We start from the raw sequence: 6,000 nt of genomic DNA, 5'->3' as shown, positions 1-6,000 counted from the left end.
TTAAAGAAAGGGTTATAGCCGCAGCTTTGGAGGAGCCATAGCTGATGTAAAATGTGCCCTAGCCGCAGGTATCATCACATCAAAAGAAGACTCTTCCTCTGTCCCAAAAGAAGGCTCTTCAACGCAGCAAAGAGACTTCCATACGCTGTCAAAGGAAGCCTCAAAAGAGCCCTAGCCACCGTCTTCTGTACATAGCTAAAATGCAGACCTAAATGCAGTCATCTTAGCTAGTTGTTAGGTCGAGTTCTTGAGGGCTAAACGCTGATGCTTTGGACATGTTTTAAGGACCAAATTCTATTGTGCTAGGCCGCAGGCCATAGCACCACAGCTGGGCTTGTGTAGGGCAGTAAAGGGCTATCATATGCCCTAAGGTAGCGACGTAGCAAAGTAGAAGTTCACCTAAAGTATGCCACAGTCTTTCAAGGGTTGTTTGGGATCTATTGGAGAAGTCTAAGGCCACAACTATATGCCCTAACTAGACAGTCTCAAACAGTCAACAACAAACAAGGTTGGAGCAACAAGGATTAGTTTGAGGTTGCTGCCTATGTGTGAGGGTTGGTAGGACTGTCTTGATGGCCTAAACAATCCATGATGAAGGTTGTCCCATTTAGCATCGAATGCAACAAATAGAGACCCTAAATAGTGAACTAATGTAGTCCATGATAGGATGTGACAGCAAGGTGCAACATGATGTTGAATGTTGCTACATAATGATGTGAATCATGATGAAGTGTAGTGTATCATGTTGTGTACAACATTTGGTAACAAAGTGTAGCATAGTGATAATAAATGCTACAATGAGATGCAACATGATGGGCACAATGAGGTAGCACTAGTGGGTGAAACATGATGATAAGGTACAACTTGATGATGCGACATAGGGAGGTGCAACATGATGATAAGGTGCAGCAATATGATGTGTGTATGATGATTGAGTGCAACACAGTGAGGTGCATCATAGTGAGGTGCAACACAGTGAGGAGCAACATGGTGATGGAGTCACCTTGGATTAGTGGAAGCAATATTCCTTCTACTCAACTCAGATGAACTACCTCATATGCTATCTTCTTAGAGAAGATCTTTGCTCTTATTTAGATAAGTCAAAAGGTTTAATTTTGATGTATATGTACTATCTCTCTCTCTGTTGAACTATTGAAGAACATATAAGAAGAATTGATCAAGGGTTTCCCCACATTGGGTTTGGCCCTGGCTAGCGCCACATCTTGTGTCCTCTTGTCTTGGCTTGTCTTCTGCGATCTATGTTTATGTTCTATCTGTAATTTACTATTATGTTGATGTGATTGCTAATCTGGAAAATATATTGAGCTAATTGGAAAAATTAAAATAAATTTCTCTAAGCATAGAACATACCAAAACTCAACATGGTATCAGAGCTGAGGTGAAGACAAAGCTCAAGCAAGAGTGAAAGAGCAATCACCAAAGATAGTTGGAAAGGAAAAAGTACTCAATGGATTCCTCATCCCTCTTCAAATTCACCAAGGGTGAAGTAGAAGCAGAGAATATTATCTGAGTGGCACAGCGGAAGCTTCTGATGGCCTACCTAAATATCACTTCAATGGGAAGACTGGATCTAAGTGTGGAAGGAAAGGTAGATGCCTTGCTTACAATAAGTTCATCCATTATGTGAAGGAGTGTTTGAATGGTAAGGACACATCACTTGATGATGATAAGAATCATTCCAGTGGCATCATCAATGATCAGAGGAATGACAGGTAATGCAGGTCATCAAGGAAATGGCTGATTCTTCAAAGAAATCAAGGAACTCCAGGTGTGAAAAATCAAATGTTGTTTCTGATAAAGGAATATTATCTTATATTGGCCCTCTCCACTACTTCTCCTCCAGACTCTTTGGGAATCTGCTTATTGGTAGTAGTGCTTCAAGGCACTTCATCGAATAGAAGGAATCTCTCTCTAATTTGATAGAGAAGGAAACAATCATGGATATTATACTTGGAGTCAATGCCACCTATCCCGAAGAGGGTGTAGGGAATGTTAACCCTCAATTGAATGAGGGTAACACGATTCATTTACAAGAAGTTATTTGTGTACCTGGTCTCAAGAAGAACCTGGTGTCCATTTCGGCAATGGAAGACAAAGGTGGCATTCATCAATGGAAAGGTACTTGTGTGGATAAGGAATTTTTAAAGATGCTTTTGAGTTCAGGATTGGCAATCTATATCAATTTGCAGGAAGTCCATTGGGGACCATGTTAGTTGACACATCTCTTCTATAGCACCAAAGGTCTACTTATTATGGGCCCCTACCCGATGGTGACAGGGATGCCTGAATTCAAGAAGAGCATGAAGGTACATGTCCGAGATGTATTGAAGGAAAATCTTACAAGGGGACCATTCCCCTCATGTAGCAGGTCTACAGGTTTGGAACAACCCAAGGGGTTTGAGATTCATGATCAGGAATCTCATGTATGCATGCTGAAGAAAGCTCTCTACAAGAGGATTGATAGATGTCTGATGAAGCTGAGATTCACTAGGAATGAAGCCGATCCAAACCACTGCTTGAAGGTTGTTGATGATAGACCTCTCGTACTGGCACCTTATGAGGACGAACTCTTTTTGACAAGTGTGAGCCCTCTCATTTGAAAAAGTAAGAGAGAGTTGGAATCTGATTTGGAATGGTGAGCTGCAAGCCTATGACTACCGTGAGGGAGCTTAACTTTCAGAAGTTATGTGGTAGTGATGCCGGACCTGATTTGGGAAATGCCTCTAAGTTTCATAAACTCATTCTAGCATTAATGTTCTTGGTGAACTCTTGTCCAGATATATGTTTTGCAGTTAGCATGTTAAGCTCATATATGGTTGAGCCTCACTAGATTAGTGCCAAGAATCTTCTGAGATATCTTCAGGGCACAATCTCTCATGGATTGAGATACACTTCCGGAAATGTGAAGCTGCATGATTATTCAAATGTTGACGGGCAGGCAGTGTGGAGGATCGCAAGAGCACTTTTAGGTGTTGGTTCTCTTTATGTTTTGCTACGATATCCTGGATTACCAGGAAGCAAAATTCAGTTGCTTTGAGAACCACTGAGACTGCATACATAGCTACGAGTATGACCTCGTGTGAAGCTACCTGGTTGAGGAAGCTCTTCAGTGAGCTGTTTGGACACATGATGGATACCACCGTGATCTTCTGTGACAACCATAGGGGGATTCGTTGTTGAGGAATCCTGTATTCTATGATCGTTCCAAGCATATAGACATCAGGTACCACTTTATCTAGGATATGGTACATCGATGAGCAAGAAGGCTCCATCGCATTGAGACTAAAGTCCAGGTCATTAACATTCTGTCAAAGCCCCTGAGAAAGGTCAAATTCTTGAATTTCTTAGAACAACTAGGACTCGTGGAGAGACTCTCTCCTAAGGGTCCTGTATGATATGGACATTGAGCTCTGGGAGCTCCGGGGGGCTTGGGACACAGTCAGGATGAGTGGTTCATCCTTCTCCTGCTGAGACACAGTCATAGGGTGAGTGGTTCATCCTTCCCCTAGTGATTTATTGTGTACAGGGTGAGTGGTTCAGCATTCCCCTGGGATACCCCTTGCGACATGTAGGCAGGATGAGTGGTTCATCCTTCTCCTACTGAGACATCCTACCCATGCAGACTGGGACTCATGTGAAGTACCTCTCATCTGGCCAATGAGTAGGGAAATGAGGTTAGGGACCATAGTAGCATCGATGGATGCATTGTGTTACTACCATACTCCCTATGCTAGGATGATATTGATGTGGGATCAAAGAAACTGACTTCGGGTGAGTATGAGTGGTTTGAGACACTCTCTTTTGGAACTGACTTCGGGTCAGTAAGAGTGATATGAATCACTCTCTTTTGGAACTGATTTCGGATCAGTAAGAGTGGTATGATACACTCTCTTTATATGGAACTGATTTTTGGATTAGTAAGAGTGGTATGAGACACTCTTTTCATATGGGATTGACTTCGGGTCAGTAGAGAATGGTATGAGACATTCTTGATCAATTCTTCCTCTTCATGGTTCAACAGAGCAGAGTAGTGCAGTGCAAAGCACTGATGGCAGAGATAGCACGGTCTGGCAGATGGATCAGCGGATGGAGTTCTCCCTAGTTGAGAGGGAGTGCTAAAATTGGCAACTGGGGCCAAACTCCATGTGGGTCATCTTATTTATGGCAGCTAATATTTTTCTTGGATTCCTCTCATCTAGAGGTGTAGGATTGATCTAAAGATCATCCGATTCCAATAAGTATTCATGGATATATGCATTTATTTATGTTATGGGACAATTCGTTAAGGTCAGCCAGTATTCATGGATCTAGTGGGAGTGCTCAACATTTTAGTATAAAAGTAGGTGGCTTGATAGTCATTTAGACACACACTTCACTCTTGATTTCTCTCCACTTGTTTTTGGTTTTTGTGGCAAGATAAATCTAAGAGGATGAAGCCCTAGATGCAAGAGGAAAGGAGATGCTTTTGGCCGCAGTCAAGAAGGGGTATATACATTGTCCTAAATAGAGCTCTGATGCACTAACCACGGTTCAGACTAGGAGTTGAAGCTGTTGTCTAAGTTGTGCACTAATCCATGATCAAGGAAGGGCTAACGCTACCCTAAATGCAGTCTTAAAGAAAGGGTTATAGCCGCAGCTTTGGAGGAGTCATATCTGATGTAAAATGTGCCCTAGCAGTAGGTATCATCACAACAAAAGAAGACTCTTCCTCTGTCCCAAAAGAAGGCTCTTCAACGCAGCAAAGAGACTTCCATACGTTGTTAAAGGAAGCCTCAAAAGATCCCTAGCCACCGTCTTCTATACATAGCTAAATGCAGACCTAAACGTAGTCATCTTCGCTAGCTGTTAGGCCGAGTTCTTGAGGGCTAAATGTTGATGCTTTGGACATGTTTTAAGGACCAAATGATGTTTTTCTAGGCCGCATTCCATAGCACCACAGCTGGGCTTGTGTAGGGCAGTAAAGGGCTGTCATATGCCCTAAGGCAACAATGTAGAAAAGCAGGAGTTCACCTAAAGCATGCCACCGTCTTTCAAGGGATGTTTGGGATATGCTGGAGAAGTCTAAGGCATGGCTATATGCTCTAACCAGACAGTCTCAAATAGTCAACAACAAACAAGGTTGGAGAAGCAAGGATCAGTTTGAGGTTGCTGCCTATGTGTGAGGGTTGGTAGGACTGTCTTGATGGCCTAAACAGTCCATGATGAAGGTTTTCCCATCTACCATCCAATGCAGCAAATAGAGACCCTAAACAGTGAACTAATGCAGTCCATGATAGGATGTGACAGCAAGGTGCAGCATGATGTTGAATGCTACTACATAATGATGGGCATCATGATGAAGTGTAATGTAGCATGTTGTGTACAACACTTGGTAACAAAGTGCAACACAGTGATAATAAATGCTACAATGAGATGCAGCATGATGGGCACAGTGAGGTAGCACTAGTGGGTGCAACATGATGATAAGGTACAACTTAATGATGCAGCATGATGATAAGGTGCAATAGTATGATGTGTGCAGCATGGTAATGAGGTCCAACATGATGATTAAGTGCAGCACAGTGAGGAGCAGCATGGTGATGGAGTCACCTTGGATAAGTGGAAGCAATATGCTTTCTACTCAGCTCAGATCAACAACCTCATATGATATCTTCTTAGAGAAGATCTCTGCTCTTATTTAGATAAGTCAAAATGTTGAATTCTGATGTATATGTACTATATCTTTCTCTGCTGAACTATTAAAGGACATATAAGAAGAATTGATCAAGGGTTTCCCCATAATGGGGTTTGTCCCTGGCTAACGCCACATCTTGTGTCCTCTTGTCTTGGCTTGTCTTCTATGATTTATGTTTATGTTCTATCTGCAATTTACTATTATGCTGATGTGATTGCTAATATGGAAAAGATATTGAGCTAATTGGAAAAATTGAAATAAATTTCTCTAAGCATAGAACATACCAAAACTCAACATGGTATCAG

The sequence above is a fragment of the Pinus tabuliformis genome, chromosome 5_2 (genome assembly GCF_031772625.1).
Source record: "Pinus tabuliformis cultivar Carrire ecotype Pingquan chromosome 5_2, CPIR1, whole genome shotgun sequence".
Lineage (NCBI taxonomy): Eukaryota > Viridiplantae > Streptophyta > Pinopsida > Pinales > Pinaceae > Pinus > Pinus tabuliformis.
Note: the sequence above shows the minus strand (reverse complement) of the source record.